Source organism: Cupressus sempervirens, chromosome 11 (genome assembly GCF_028749045.1).
Source record: "Cupressus sempervirens isolate cs-2001-9-10 chromosome 11, ASM2874904v1, whole genome shotgun sequence".
NCBI lineage: Eukaryota > Viridiplantae > Streptophyta > Pinopsida > Cupressales > Cupressaceae > Cupressus > Cupressus sempervirens.
The window spans coordinates 589,122,678-589,139,828 of record NC_143128.1 but is presented as its reverse complement, the minus strand read 5'-3'; the positions used below and the strand labels follow the sequence as shown (position 1 = coordinate 589,139,828).

The 17,151-nt window shown below is 35.9% G+C and overlaps 1 protein-coding gene and 1 long non-coding RNA gene across 13 annotated transcripts in view; one reads left to right on the top strand and one right to left on the bottom strand.

Annotated features, from left to right (window-relative positions):
- LOC149531042 (ankyrin repeat domain-containing protein 2A-like) overlaps positions 1-17,151 on the top strand; it is a 146,354-nt gene that overhangs the window by 78,962 nt on the left and 50,241 nt on the right. The window lies entirely within an intron of this gene.
- The window catches only part of LOC149531044 (uncharacterized), a 34,925-nt gene continuing 30,563 nt past the window's right edge, over positions 12,790-17,151 (bottom strand). Inside the window, exon 3 of the long non-coding RNA XR_016358545.1 lies at positions 12,790-13,061. This is a non-coding gene — a long non-coding RNA (uncharacterized LOC149531044). The remainder of the gene's footprint in view (positions 13,062-17,151) is intronic.

Below are 17,151 nucleotides of genomic sequence, written 5' to 3'. Positions count from 1 at the left end.
TCTTGCATTCGCAAAGGAGAAATGGGTTAGATCCAATGGATCTAAGCAATGCTGATGACTCACTCAAATCTCGCATTTACCATCCTACATGCTATTCATATCAGTAAGATACAGACATACACCAGCAAACAGAGACGCCAATCATGAAGCACAAAAGTATTAAAGGGACGAACTGTCAAAAGTTTTGAAATCTTTTGTCTCACTCATAGAGAAAGAATGAAAGCCACGGTCAGAATGCAAACTGAAGCAAGATAATATTCATAAACTTACAACACCACTAGGAAAAACACAATGTTCAGAATAGAGATAAATGTGGCAAAGTGTAACTATTTTTCAGCATTCAGCAACTCTCGTGAAATCACAGGTCTGAATAATATAAAAGAATACTATTCAATATCAGAAAGGAAAAGGGAGAAATACATTACAACAAGATACTATTGATGCAATGTGATGCTCAGAAATTTCTACTAAAATCTTTCATGACATAAAAAGTCATATACAACCAGAAGAGAGCAAAGTGTAATTAAAATGTCATTCTCAGATAGCAGTGAAAAATCAATAAAGCATATGAAATCAGGGCATGAATTGAATGTAACCAGCACAGATGCATAACTGTTAGCATTTCGCGAACATAATACAGGGCTGAAAGTATGCAACATTTCAAAAAAAAAAAAAATCACTGGTCTAAGACTAAAAGAGGTGTTCAGATTTTAGCAAACTACCAACAAACAGATTACCAACAGATCTGATACGTTTTCTAAGAAAGAAACAAGCAATTTTACTTTCAGCAAAGCATGATAGAACATAACAGAGATAGATCTTTGGGTTTTATACCAACAGATATGATTACGAGATAACTCTAAGGCAAAAATCATGCAAAAGATCGTCATTTCAAAGAATGGAGGAAATGTTCACGTGTTTGTGCCAGTAGAGCTGGATGACGTATATTTCATTTGGTTTGACTAATGGAGGTTGGATTAAATACTCCATATGAGTTAGAAGATGGTGAATTACATCAAGAAGACTGCTCAGATCATCCAAATAATGTCAAAGAAGGTGCTACTAGTCTTGGCAAAAGTGGAAATAAAATTGCTGATCTTGCATTACGAATGGATGGACACTAGCAAGCTTTAGAAAAGTTGTCTGACAATCAAAACTATATGCAGAGAGATGCATCTACCATCAGGGAAGATGGAAAAGAATATGTTGATATCAGTTTTCAAGAGAGCGGTGTGCCATCCCTACAAAACACTGAAAGGCCATATGATTATCAAAATCACATAAAAAGAGACATACATAAGAAACTGCACAGAAATGATAGAAAGGAGATAGGAGGTATGATGATCAGCCAGCCAATACACCAACAAAGACGGAAAAAAAAAGATACACTGATCTTGATCATTTACAAACTGATGGGTTGAACACGCCAGGAAAACTGGAGAATACGTTGGAGGTATCTTTCGTCCAGAGAAGAAGTCATCTGATAGTACTAGTGAAAATCAGAGTTTTCAAGATTCAGAATGCAAAAAAAGGTGTAAATCTGCGGCCAAGAACAAGAAGAAAACTGGGTTGAACATGCCAACATAGAACTCAGCAAAGAACAGATTTCGAAGCCAAATACTAGTCGGCTAAAGGAAAAAGCCTCCACATTGCATGTCACGAATACATAACCTCTAGACGTCCAAAACCCATAACAGAAGGAGCAGATTTCGGCCGGATATAACATAAAACTTCTCAGTCAAACCTTTAAGAATATACGTATACCTCATGCCGACAGTAAAACAGAAAATGGCGTCCAAGTAACAGCAGACACCACTTTGCTCTCGTCAATAAATCCATGCATTTTCACGACCACAGTCACGGCTTCTCCAGCAACCAGAGAAATCGCAGATCTGAATTCTAAGGCGGCTAGGGTTGAAAGAAACCCTCACTTCCTCTTACGCAAAGATAGATGCATTAAAAATGACAAATAAACTTCTCGCCTTTCCTTTTATCAAATTCCTTAATGCCATTTAAGAGAATTTCGGGTCCGTTGCATATGTTTAGAGGATGGAGATATTTATTGCATGAGATTTTTAAAATACGTTTGCATTGTTTGAGTTAATTTTTGCATCATATACTTCATGTCATTATACTTTAATTGATTCTTTTGCAATCAATTTAAAGATAATGAATATTTATGCAATTTTAACGATTGTGCACATAAAAGGGATAGACTCTTAAGTCAGGTCTATTATTTTTATTATTTTTTAATTGCATTATTATTATTTTTTATAATTGATAGTCTATAAATCAATTATTAAAAAATAATAAAATATTCATGCAATAATAATAATAATAGTAAAGTCCAAAGGTAAAAGAAAAAGTCATGCAAATAAATGGAGTTAAGGAAGGAGTTGGTATTTAACAAATGCCAAAATTCAAGGGAATAACTTCAGTCGATATTTTTTAGAGGCCCAATTCAGACTGAAGACTTCAGAATATAGCATGGAGTTATTTATGGCAGTTTGGGGAGCTTTTTCTAGTTTTTCTCATGCATGGACAGTGGAACCTCAGTTTGAAGTATTTTGAACATGAATTTGGAACTTTTAGTGGTTTTTAATAATGAGTTAACTCATTATTTCGACCCAGCTTCCTGTTTTAGGACAGTTGTATTGTTGATATATACTCTTATTTTTGAGAAGGGGGTTCAGATTTTGAGGGAATTATTCTTATGTGATTTGATCCTTAGGTATACCCTTGCTTGCCTAGCTTATGTGATTTGATCCTTAAGTGTAATTTGTTATGATTCTGATCCATTATGCAGATGTACTGTTTTGAGGAACTTTGATGAAAATAGAGTTTTCATTGGAACCAATTTTGAAGTTGATAGATTTAGTTGTGTGCGCTAAGGTGATTGATGTTATTCAAATTGTGTTTTAATTATAGGCCTTTCTGAATGATGTCTTATCTTGTACCTTCTTTATAAATAGCTGTTCATAGGTTTTGAGTTGTGTTCAAATTATTGATGTATTCGATTGTGATCAAATTCCTTTCGTATATTTTCAAAGTTCATAGACCTTCTCTTAAATTATTGATGTGAATTAGCAGATTTTCAAATAAGGTTTCTTGTGAATGTCTTGTCAAATCTTTCATTGTGTCTCAAGTATAGCAGTAATCTGTGTTATCAATTTTGGTGTATCACCTTACTTCTTTAAGTTTTCCGTGTTTTAGGTCATCTTTTTACCCTTTTCCATCTGAAAGTCTTTCACATTTCCATTAGTATAAGTAAGGTATAAGATATATTATACAGGAACCAGCCTAGGATCCGGAGGTTCAGCCAAGTTATAACTTACCCACAACTTTTGGCTGATCCCATGTTTCTCCAAAATCGCTGCAAGTTTTAGGACTTAAAGCAAATTTCAGGGTGCAGATTTTGGAGATAACATTGACCTGATTAGCTCATGGTGGACGTTTGGTATACCTTTGCTTGCCTAGCTCATTTTCCCATGGCCATGGTGGTTAGGACTCATACTTGTTGTCTCAATGGAAAGTTGGTGCCCTTGTGCCCGATTCCCTCTTTGACAATGCTTCCACCCTGTTGGGACTCAAAATTGCAACACTGATTTTGAGTACCACTTTGAAAAATCGCTAATCAAGCCCCTATAAGAGCTTTTCATGCATGTGTACTCGGCTATCATTTTGAGGCCTATGATGTGTTTCAAGTGTTTAACACCTTTCATTCAATACATGCATGTGTCTCACGATGATAAGTTGTCATTTTGAATCATTTTGTTAAGTGTAATTATGAGCATGTCAAATCTGCATTTTTGCGTAAGCGTCAAACAGTGACAGGAAGCCTAGTTGGCATTTGAATATATTGCACCCAGTAAAGTTTAGTGCCTTGCCACGTTGGGAGTATCTAATATGCATATCAGAGAACCTATGTTCTAGATTTCAAGTTGTTTTGATTTCTTGTGACAAGGTTTTGATGCACATTGTTCAAAATTCCAAGAAGTTCTGTTTGACAATGAATACTTTGTGACCCGTTGAGTATTCTAGAGAGATGGTCATACCACCACATTGTAGTCATAAATGACATCCTATGTCTGTAGTTTCAAGGTCTGGTGAATTTGTTTGATGAGGTTCCCAAGCTGATTCCATTTGCAAAAACTTAAAATTGCCCAATTGTATTTTATGACAGTTGTTGACTAGCCCTGTTTGACCAGTTACAACTTTGACCCAGTTGACCCTATTGAGAAAATTCTTTTTGCATTGCATTCTAGGGGTCAAAGACTTTCTATGATTCTAAAAGCAATTTCTAAAGTTCACTGGTAATAGGATCGGTAGATTGATTGGCAGCCTTGCTTGGGATGCTATAACTTTGAAACCATGACAAATGAGACCAAACCGATTGTACTATTGTGTTCTACTCTGAAAATACTTCAAGTGTGCCAATTTTCAATTCTTGACGAATCCATTTACACACTATCACATGTCCATTCCATTTGCAAAAATCCCTGTTTTGACAAGATGTTCAGTCCTACAATTCCTAGAAGCCAACTTCAGACACTTACCAAATTCGGCTTGAGTATTGTCATAAGCTGAAAATGCATACTCATACTCTTCATATAAGAGTCTACCATTGCCCCTATCCCATGTTTCCAAGTGGTTGATTGACTTGTTTTTGAAGCTAAATCCAAATGCATTTTGTTGTTTTCTGACAGGTAATTTGCAGGAACATTTTAAATGAGTAACTTCGACAGTACATACCTTTTGACTCTAATGTCTTCATGAGACACGATTCGGCAGACCGAGAGAATGTTGACTAGAGAGCAAGTATGTCAGGTGCCAAGACTTGGTCATGTGTTTTGGTCAGTTTTAAAAGTCAGCTTCAGAGGCTCTCGATGCAAAAGTGACACTTGTCAAAAAAGGTAAAAGATAAGTTTTAATTGACCAATTAGTGATTGAATCTAAATCAGATTTGTTCAATGAGTTCGATGGATTAGTTTGAAGGCTCAGTTGTTTGAAATACAAAATGTTTTTTAGCCGGACCCACTTTGGGGTTCGACTGATTTTATAAGGATGCTAAGATAATGATTCAAGCATAAAGTTGTTTTGAGAGGTTAAACTGAGCTTGATCATTGAAACATTGTAAAATAAGAATGATGGAATGGTGATTTCCATTAGATGGAGGAGTCATTTTATCATTTGGGAGTATAACTTACAAATGAGAATTGTGGATTTGGACTAATGATGACATAAATGCCATCATCCCATTTAATTGAGTCTAATCTTTGTTTTAAAGGTTTTCATAAATGCTTAGGGTGTTAATGATAACAAAGGAGGGGTATGTGCATCACCCTCATTAGTGACCTCAAGTTTTTACAATGGGATGCGAGAATATTAGAAATTCATGGTGGGAATAATGTTTTTAAGTCAAGAATGCGTATATTGTGAGACCTTAGTTCTCAATATAAGAGATGTTTTCAAGCAGATAAATGGGCATCGTGGGTTGGGGAGACTGTTATATTGACTCCTCTTAAGGAATATATGCGTAATTTCATGAGATAGAGAATCCCTATTGAAAAATGAAAGATGCAAGTTCTCCATTCCAAGCAAAGGACTTTTATTAATATTGAATACTTCCCCAGTCCATCTGTAGCAAGTAACAAAAATAAATGGATCTAAATCATACTCCCTGCGGGCAGAGTGGAGATTGAAATTTAAAATGTCAATAGGCCACTCCTATGTGCTAGATACTTCCCTGCGTAGGAAGACAAACACATACAATAAATGTTGAGAATGAAGAGAGACGTTGTCTCTGAAGTGGGAGGCATTTCATTAAGCAGGATGGATCCTTTGTTAAGAGGTAGCCCATTTCATCTATATGATGATTGTAACAAGACTAGAAAACCCAATTTGTTGTGTGTGTACTCAATGTTTTGCAATTTTGAGATGTGCGGTTGATGGAGAATGCAGAGATTAAAGATGTGTCAAGATAATTGCAGAGGGATGTATGCCATTCTCAATTCAATGGTCTGAACATATGCAACCAAAAGGGCATGTGATTCTCATTCCTATTCATTCCCTGACCCAGTCGTGCCCTATGAGGCGATTGATCAAACATCTTACTTTCAATAACTTGACAACACTCCCATGCCTATCAATCTCCGTAGGTGCATGACCATCTAGACTATACCTCATTCGAAAAAGGCCACTAGCAAGACAGGATGGGATTCAACCGGAAGTAGATCTAGACGACTCCTGCCTAGTTATTGGCCTTCGATTGCACATTGATAGCCCTACTAACTATCGGTCAGGGGGGCTGTAGATCAATAGATGGATGGGAATGCCCTACTATTTATAGGGACTCTTACCCCTCCCGAATAATTGCCTTAGAATAGTAGGAGAGGGGCACCCACGATTAGAAATTCAAGGACATTAGTAGGGCATTGATTTAGTTTTTTCTTAGTGATATGCAAAATGTTTCAAGGATCGTGTTTCCCTTCGCATTGATAGAAGATAACGAAAGGTGTACACAGCCAAATTATTTTATTGATTCCTCATGTGTATGTGGATGGAACATACCAAAGATGAATATATGCGTATAAAATGCTTGGATCTTGATAAGCATTTGGCACAAAATGACGAGATGAATGAATATATAAAGCACAGGTCAAACAAAAATTCTGGAGATTGATTTTCTGGTTGTGCAAGCAATCATATGTAGACAAAAGAGCAGGGTGACTACATGAGTTGCAGGGGTTGTTACTTTCAACACACAAGGGTTAGTCACACATTGATGGGATTGAAATTTTTTTAGCTATTTTTATATAGGCACGCACAATAGTTAGTTGTCTAAAAGACAACACCCTTTTGAGACACAAGCCTTGTACATGTGGGCCCACATTGAGCTCGATTGATTTAGTGAAGTGGTAAATTTTGAAAAGTTACATGCATGACCATGTGACGACGTGAACGCCAGCTGGATGAATAGAGAGGTGCCACATGGCACACAACCCAATGTGATCCAGACATCTCCGATTAGTCAGATGGTTAGTGGTTAGTGGCCTCGATGTTGCGATTAACTGGTAGTGGTTAGTCGTGATATCTCTATAGTTTATAAACAGTTGAGTTGAAGGGTCGTGAGGTAGCAATGGAGTTGGGCGTGCGATCGCAAGGCTAAGAGCCGGTTAGTGGTTAACAGTTGAGATGTCGCGACTAACCATTAGTGCCTAGTCGTGACATCTCCACAATTATTAAGCAGTTAGTAAAATGAGTTGCGAAGATGGTGATGAGGACACGTGGTGACTAGTGGGAAGTGAGATGGAATTTTCGACTAATAAGAAATGGACACATGGCATCCAATCAGTGAGTAAGCTGCTGCCACGTGGCACCTACAGAGTAGTTGACTAGGTTTGACAAGAGGAACAAATGGAGGGAAAGACATAATTGAGACAAAATTGATAATCTTGCTCTCATGTTTTATATACACATGTTGGAAAAATTTAAAATGAATTTGCAAGTATATTTTATAGTTTAGACTATATAAAGGATGAAATATTTTCAAATGTTTTAAGGCATGTCTATCTCCAAAGCTTGTAACTTCAAATAATTACCAAGGGGGCCATTTTTGTCCTGATATAGGACTATTATATATCGCTCGAAAGGGGAGAAAACGAGAAATCCATTTTTGCAATTTGAATATGTGTAGGTTGAACCGAGTAAAAGATATTAGTGGTTTTGTAAAATTGGGGCCTTCTCGAATAGACAGTCTTGTTTTTACCTTGCAGTTTCATTTTCAGTTTTTGGGCAAATGGGTAAAAGGGTTTCTCCAGATTTGGCATGGGTATTTCTAGCAGTCATGTTTTTCTTTGAAACCATTTGGTGGGTATTTTGGCACAAGTTTTAGCAACAGTTTTGGCCTCTAACAAAGAGGTTGTCAATCATTTGGAGATATTTTAATCAGTTTGTTAGATCAGATGAGGGGGATTTGATATTCAGTTGGAAGAGGAGAGATGAGGGATGCTTTGCAACAACAAGTGGAAGAATTTCAAGTGGACATTTGGCACTTTCGGATCAGATCCGAGATTCTTCTACCTCCTATATCTTTCCTTTTTCTCACATTTTACAGGGTTGGATGTTGCCAGTTCCAGTCTATTGAGCAAGGCTCTAGTTGTGATTCCACCATTCTCTTGGCATTTTCTTTCTGTATGAACAACAGTAATGAAGTGATAGGGTTTAGTTCAGATCTATTAGGTGTTTTATGAGTCATTTCCATGCATCTTGAATGTACTTGTTTCAAAGAAATGAATACAAAGGTAGCAAATGAACTTAGTCTCATTCTGATTCTTGTCTCTTATCTCTGTTGTTTGTAATCTTTTGTGATTTATGGAGAAAGAACATATATCCAGTTGCATCTTGTTTTTGGGTTGTGTGTCTTGATGTGTTTTTCCTTTGGTTCAAAGAATAATGTAAATGCTTGATGTATCTTGGCAGGGCTGCAAATTTCATGAAGGATCTGATGAGTATGAGATTTAGTTTGAATATTGATGTCTGATTCACAAAGTGAATGGATAGATTACCAATAGCCTAATGGATGTTGTGGTTTGTGGAATGCCCAATGGATAGGGCACTGATTAGTCATAGGATTTTCTTGTTTCTTGTTGTTTCATATGTGGGTTGCTGATAATCAATTCTTAATCAATATCTTTTTCCCTTTTATTTTGAAGAGCTGAAAAAGATACCCACGCTTAGCTTGTGACTCTCATAGGTCATGTTATTAGCTATTTCATACCTTTGTTAGTGCATAGGTGAAGAAGATTCAAAGGTTTTATCTGCTTTGTCTAGATTCAGATCTATATTTTGCAATGGTCATATAGGTGAATCTAAGGTCTGCCCATCTAGGTTTTGCACAGCTTGAAGTGAAGAAGTTTAGCCTTATAGTTGGCCTCGATGTCTGAATACATGCGTCAAATATGGGAAGTAGCTATTCCCTAGATGTATTTATTCTTATCATTGGGTTGTTCAAAACTTGTTAAATCAGGAGCCAACACACCCCTTTATCATGCTCCTACAAGAAGAAATTTAACATGTGTAATGCCCACTTTTTGGGACATTAGAAATATTGAAGTCTTATTTTATATAATGTTAAAATTGACTTTTAGACATAGATTCAAAATATTAAAAGGTCAATTTAATGTTATTAAAAAGGACAAAATGTCAAGGGAATAAGATGAATTATCAAAGAGAAGTTGAAGAGTCACAAGGGAATAGGACTAAAGCCAGAGGGGAGTCGAAGAGTCTTAGTTTGTGTATTAAAAGGGGAAAGAGGCTCATGGCTGGAAAAGCATGATTTATTATTTTGGGTTTCAGTTTCTCTCTTGCAAGAGTGTTTGGAAAGCTTCAACTTTCAGTTAGTATGAGGACATAGCCCTTTGTGCCGATAAATAGTGGATGCAAACCAATTGTCCGGGGAGACATCGATTCAAGTGTTACGCATGTTCTTACCATGTTCTTTTTTTTAAGTTTTTCCAATCTGACTATTAAGCTGTATTTAGGATTGGATGTTGGAAGTTGGTTATTGTGTTGCTGTTGTAAAATGCAATACCGTGTTCTAAGGAGTTGTATAAGAGTTTAATGGTCTTTTATGTTACTCTTTTGTAATGCATTTTACATGCTTGAATCTTGAATACTATTATGAGAAGAACGGTTAATATATTATGGTAAATCTTCTGATTTTCTATTGCATTTCGCAATACATCTGCCTATATTGAAGTGCTGAATATTAGTTTGAGGAAACAACCAGATGACTATCAACTGGGTTATTTCGTATGGTTTACATTGTTGGTTTTATATTACTGATTCATGACGTACCTTCATATGTTCAAATCTTGAATAGTATCTCGGAAAGATGGTTATTTCTTGTGGAGAATCTGTTGGTTTTATTGTACATCATATTATATCTATCTATGTCGAGTTTGGATATTATATTTAAGAAGTTGATTATATATCTATTGCAATTTCTATTGGTTTCAATTGTGTCAGAAAAGATCTGCAATGTTTTATTTTTGTATGTATTGTTGAACGGAAAGTTTTGTAAATATCTAGTTCAGGATATTATAGTGGTATCAGAGCTGGTCTTTTTGCCAGCCTGTGAACTTATAATAGAGACAAGTTTATGAAGGGTCAAATTTGCATATCTAAGTTAGATTAAGGAGGAACCGAACTAAGGAGGATATGCAGTCTTGAGCATTGTATTTGCATCAGTCATGGTCATTAAGGAATAAAGGTTTTAGTACAGGTAGTGGCTTGGAAAGTATACACAATGATTATATCAATAAACGTTTGAGGGATCATATTCAACAACGGTAGCAAACTGCTTTTCTCCTTAAAGCGAATACAAATGGGTGGAGATTAGCACGGGTTAGAGCCTATGGAGTTATTGAATCACTGTCATTTGCAAATTGGTGTAACTAAGCCGTAGGTGGTTGGCTTTTTGGTCTCGAGGTACAATTATAGATTGTGACAAAATTTGGATTCAGCTTGAGGGCTAGGCTTGCAGAGTCATTGACACCAAAACAACCCAAATTGCTTATAGACTATTATGAGGAGCTTTTGCACAAAAATCCAGATTCATATCAGTCACTAAAGTGTCTTGTCAAACTACACAAGAAAGGTGGTTATCAAACAAAATCTTTGGTGAAATGTATAGCTCTTCATGTAGATGCTGCTCACGGACATGCCTATATCTAGAAGGAATTAGCTTCTTGTTTTCAGGAGATACAAATTGAATGACAGGCTAAATAGGAGAGTGATCAATTATCCACAGAACAAGGAGATTTTTCCCATATAAGATATGGATGCTTGACATTTTCAAATCAGCTTCCTAGAATCTTTTGTAATTCTTAGTCGAGAAGCAACTAGATGCTACGGTGCAAATGGTGGGTTGGATGACATTTTAGCAACTATAGAATTCATCTACGTTAACGGGAATCTCTTGGTTTATAGATTGGTTTTCCCTCGAGCATATGCATAGAATGGAGCAACAAGTTGTTCTAGAGTATTTTTCTGGGAAATTTGATTGATCGCATGCCAAAGGTATTCATGGGAATAAGGTTCGAGTTCTAAAACTATTTTGGGAGTTTCTTAGCAGTAGGGATATAGATGCTAGTCCAATAGAAGAAAACTGAGTCAAGAAAGAAGATGGAAGGTCATTGGGCCGAGAAAGTCAGAAGGAAGCTTAGAGGAAGAAATGAAGAAAAGAGTTGAGTATTTGGGTAAATTAAGAGCCTGCTGGAAATAATCCCTTTGACACTAGGAGATGTATTTAGTCTAATGCAAAGAGGAATGCATATAGTTGAAAGTGACGAGTCGTTGGTTTATCGTGAATGACTTGGCAGCGAATGGGAAAGGTAATCTTGTGAAATATCAGGTTGTGTTGCAGAAAATATATGGTAGTATCGACAGAGAATAAAAATATTATTGGTTGTAGACATGCATTCAAAGTAATGTATGGGTTCTTGGCAAAGACGTTACCCACCAGGTTTAGTTCAAAGCAAGAAGACATGGAGGATATTTGTCTTTGGCGAATATGAGACAAAATAGTGGCATTTGAGAAAGGAGGAAGGCATGCCCCGCACAAGACATCGCATCTGTAGTGGTATTGGTAGGTTCTGACAGTGCGAGCAGACGAGATTGTTGGAGGCTCGGGAATGTCCGAGTGGGTCTAATGGTGGTCCAGACGGTAGCTGCACAGACCATCCATCCTCTACACATTAGTAGGCTGCATACATGGAAGACAAATCATTTCTGAATTATTTTGAGAGTTCTAAAGTAAATCAATTAGAGGATTGGTTTAATTCTTTGTGGCACTCGTTACCTTGATGCTTCTTGGCAGCAAATCATATATTGTCTGCAGTGTATGGTCATTACATTCTTTGGAGAAATCACAGTATTTGCAAAAAGGAAATCTTTAATTACTGTCATCGAATGAAGGAATAATCCTTTGTCATTGCTTAGGGTCTATTGAAGTTGATGTTGTTGGCAGAGTCAGAGCAATGTTTACCTTCAATGGCTGATTAGATGCTATAGGCACTGTGTGGGAGAAGTGTGGGGGTCTATGCAGAAGAAATTCCATTCAATAACACCTAGGGAATATTGCGAATGACTCTAAATACAATTCAACAGATCAGTTACTAGTTGATAGAATCAGAAAGTGTGAATAGGAATACTAAAATTCTCACTATTGGCGGCTTCGAAAAGTTTGGAGAAAGAATCAAACCCACCTATGAATTGGTGCCGCTCCTAGATGATTGATATATTCCATTAACTAGACCATTTCTATAGTTGCTTGGAGAGAATATAAATTTATTTATTGGGCACCGTATAAAGTGGGAGATGAATGATTTATAAATGTGCAGGAGAACTGAAATTCTGATGGTAAACAGAATGAGAAAGATGACATAAATAATTCCAGTTCACTGACTGAATGTGCTTTTCTGGATGCAAATCTATCTGTACATGTAATTGATAAAATGAAAAGGCCTACAGTAGAGAGAGTATGCCATTGAGTGAGGCAAGAGATGAGCTTTTATACTCGGATTTAGAGTGTGAATGTAAAAACCAGAGAAAAATAACAGAATCTGAAATAGAAAAATTGACAAAATGGTTAACCAAAGCTGGAGCTATAACATATGAGCAACAAAAGGTTGATAACTGTTACATAATTTTAAAACATGTTAAAATTAAGTCCTGAAAATTTTAGCCTTGAAAATTTTATTCGCTGAAAGCACTTTCCATTTGATATTTAAAAGAATATGAATGTCCTTGTATCATTCAATTCTCGAATATACAATTGATATTTTATAAAAGAATGAAATGTTGAAAGTAAAATATCTCACACAAGCTGTGAGTTAAACTACTGTTTTTATACATATTGACAATAAAAGAGAGGTATGACATATGAGAGAAGAGTCAGGGGTAACCAGTCATTGCCTTTTGAGCCTTTGACTAGTTAAGCGTTCTTTGGTGCTGCTTCTGGTCCGGTCCTCGATCTGGTAGCTCCTGGTTCTTATTTTCTTGCATAAGAAAGAGTGGAGTTAGATCTTAAAGATCTAAGCAATGATTGATTATCCAAAACTACATACTCGCACATTTCATATTTCTCTTATTTTGAATACATACAAAAACAATATAGATCACAAAGGAGTAGTTTGTGTGTGTCACGAGCCCATGCTTGAACCTCATGGAATACTTTTCAAATATTACAGAATGAGATAATTCAACACTCAAAGAGTTGTTTTAGAATATAACTTGCTGCAGGAAGGATCAAGTATGTAGACACCACAAACCATTACTACAATGAAAGAGCTAATTTCTAGTAGAAGTAAAAAACATGCTGAAAATTGATAACGGAATTAATGAGATAATGCACAGAAAATCATAATTGAAAAGTGTGAAGAATGTAATTTGGTACAGTTGCATATCATTCATTAGTCTTAAAAGCTTTCTATCCTGATGGCATCAAAGTACTATCCAAATGCTGTTACAATTTCAATAGACAAGCTTTAAAGAATGTTGAGTGGAAAACTTATGGGCTGCATATGAAAGGCATTTAAGAAAAAATTATAATACTTCCATTTAATATTATAAGCAAAGGCAATGCTATGTTTCTGCATTGGATTATGGGTCTTGTGTTGCAAAGCTAGCTGCTGCCTTCCAGATTTATCATAATGTTATATCCAAGAGAACATCAAAATACCTTTTATGATGGCAACTAAGTCTTAAAAATAAGCACAGTGACTCACCTGCATATAAGGAGCTGTTAATAAGAAATTGCAAGTTCCCAACTTTGGTGATGAGAAGAGCTATCACAATCAGCAAATATTGACAAATTGTTTCAAAAAACCAGAGTACCAACAGTCAGGAAATAGTTATTTAGTTATTTCAGTATGCAAAGGCAGTGAATTATTCAGATGAACTTCAACATCTAAAGTTAGATAAGCAGATTATAACAGAATCTAGAATGACAGTTCTTGTCTTTAGTTGCTATGACAGTATACAAAGAGAGTAGCAATGGCAATGAAATCTTGTTTTAAGTAGTTACATGCTGAACAAGCTCAGAATTTACTTGAAGATATTATTCGAGATCTTCTAATATCAATTATTATTGCTGCAAAGATCAAAGTAATGGTAAAAACCATTGACTGTCAAACAATGACTCAACAGTAAAAGATAAAAAATGTGGACAAAACAGCAGCATGAATCAAAAGAGAAATGCTAGGTTATCATTAGAGAAGCTACATTCATTTTCTTTTGGGAGAATTCATTGTGAGTTCTTGATAACACCTCCTTCTGGACAAGCTTCCGCTAGACCGAAATGATGTAATTGCTGCTTATCATTTTGGTGAGTTATCCAAGGATGGAAAAACTAGATAATCTCATTTTCCAACGTTACACATGAGAGGATCAAAGCCGACCTTAAAATCTGAATATTTTTAAAAGGCAAGAGCTGGCACAGTATAGTTGCTTAAGAGCACAGAATTCAATCAACAAAACCTTTTTTTAAAAAAGTGGTGATCAACATTTTTGAAACCCTTGCCAGGCAACGAATAACATAATGAGCAGCTACAGGATTGTAAAGAGAAACCCAAAACAACAAACATTGAATTTCTTTCATGGACTGGCAGCATTAAAAAAGGTAAAAACCTACCCAGAAAAAATCGTGCTTCCAGCACCAGTGAGCAAAGAAGGGACGACTCAAGCAACAGGGAAAGAAAATAAACGCCTAGAAATTCTTTTTGCTTCTACAACAATACTGGTGTGTGCATTTAGAAAAATCGAGCTTCCAGCTAAATATCAAACATAACCCTCCAGAGATACCATCTATAGCTGCAAATGAAAGAAGATGCTCACGTAAAACATACCAGTAATGCACATTCACAACAGCTGTAACCTCCAAATCGGGTTTATGATAACCCAGATGAAGCTTGCACCAAGAGAAGTAAGTAAAAGCCATGCACAACCATGTATAAGAAATAAAAAGAACAGGTATATAAGCATGGCATTTAAAAAAAAAAAAAAACTAATTGAAAACGACTTCAAATATGGCGCCTGCAATTGAAACAAGACTAGCAAGGTCACATGGTGACTACAAAAGACAAGTTGTTTCTTCATTCAAGGAAAATGTGCCTTGCAAATCTAAACAAAACGTTACCTTTTATCCACAGGAGCATCTCAAGAATGGTGGCTTCTAGTTACAACATGATGAAAGTAGCAGTAAAACGTGTTTCCCGTCATGGCAGAACAAGGAAAAAATGCAAAATAATCATGACGACTGTAGATGAAGCAGAATAATGGTTTCAAAAAATCCTAGCTGACTCTCTCGTTCATTCTCTCCAATGCCCTAATGAAAATGCAAATGAGCAACTTTAGGGTTGCAAATACAATATATTTCCCTTTCTTCCATTTCATAAATTTTGATGTCCGTGGGCACATAGGTGGGTTTTTATTTCCCATTCTTTTTCCAATGTCTTGTATATGCCACGGGTTATAAGTGTTTTTAGACACTTACTTCTTTTTTGCAAATCGTATGTAAAATAAAATATATAATAGTGTTCTTATAAGCTATTTTATATTTTTATTAAATTTGCATACCTTTACAACATGTGTTTCTTATATTATTCATTGTTTTACTATGTCTAATACTTAGGATAAGCGTGACATGTGTTTAAAGGAGGAGAAAGAGGAGAAATATTAGCTGAAGACTTAGTGTTTCAAATCTTTTGAATCATGAGGAGGGATTATAGGGATTTGAACTTGGGTCGGATTTGGTTTGAATAGTTATTTTTGGGGGCCTTTATGATGAGTTAGAGTTTTGTAAGGGCAGTTTAAGGTGAGTCATAGGTTCTTTTTTGACTTAGTAAGGTTAAGAGGCAGTGAATCATCTTGTTTGATAAGAATTGACTCCCTTTTTATTGCCTTATTTTCTGATTTCGACTCCAAGAGATTTGTATTTAGTTTTCTGAAACTGTCATACCAAAAGAGGGATGGATGCAGTTCAAAAAGCAGAGAAGACTATTGTGACATTCCATTGTCCTTTGTATGCTCATTTTTTCTGAGTTGTATCTCTGAAGTTGATGTTCTTTGACCTTTGAAGGCATAATACAGTTAGGTGGATCTACGTTGGGACTCATTTTCTGTGTGCAAGGCTGGGGATTGATGTTTATTTTCTGTGTTTTCTCAAGAACCTTTAAATTTATGTGTCATTTTTGCACCTATCTGTGTTAGTAAAATCATTATGCATAGGTCATAAGTTGTGCAGTGTAATGAAATAATATTGATTATGGTTTATATCTTTTGATATTATTCATTAAAGCCTTCTTTTGAAACACTTTCTATGCAGAGATTTTCATCAAAGTTGTATCTCATAGTTGATTGTATGTCACATCATTGTGTTATTAAAACATCAAATCCTTCATCATTTGTTTTGGTGCATCACCTTTTCGGTTTAAATAATCCTCTTTTCATACTTCCTACCCCCTTTTCCTCAAAAGTTCATAGTATAGGTGGAGCATCACATAGCATCAAATAGGAATCGACCTAGTATTTGGAGGTTCAATCACCTACATAGTTTACCCACAAACTCGTGATCGTTCCCATGTTCACCAGAATTTCTAAGTATTTAGGTGCTTAGTTTTAGGGTGGAAATTCTGGTGCTAACAGTTTTTGGCACGCCCGGTGGGACAGTATAACATATTGTTTTTATTTGCTGGTTTTACTGTGCAAACTTGCAATTTAAGTCTTTTTTCAGCATAGTTGGCGACTCTATTGGTAAGAATTAGAAGAATCAAAGTTGTTACGCTTTTATTAAATGACACTCAAGAAGATCAGATAACTTTCAGTATAGAGAGTTGTCTCCTTACAGAAGAGAAAAGAGGACATCTGAAAAAGTCCAAGAAACTCTTGTTTACACAAGGAGAGCACGGTCAACACCTCTTGCTGCAAGAGTTAGTGCTTTCACAAATAGTTCAGCTGCTCAAGTCCAGATACCAAGAAATAAAACTTTACTAGCTCAAATGGCTAGAGTTTTTTCCACTTTTAATTAGGGCAGTCCTTTAAACTTGACTCATCATGATGATATACCAGTGGTAGCCCTCAAAACTCTGC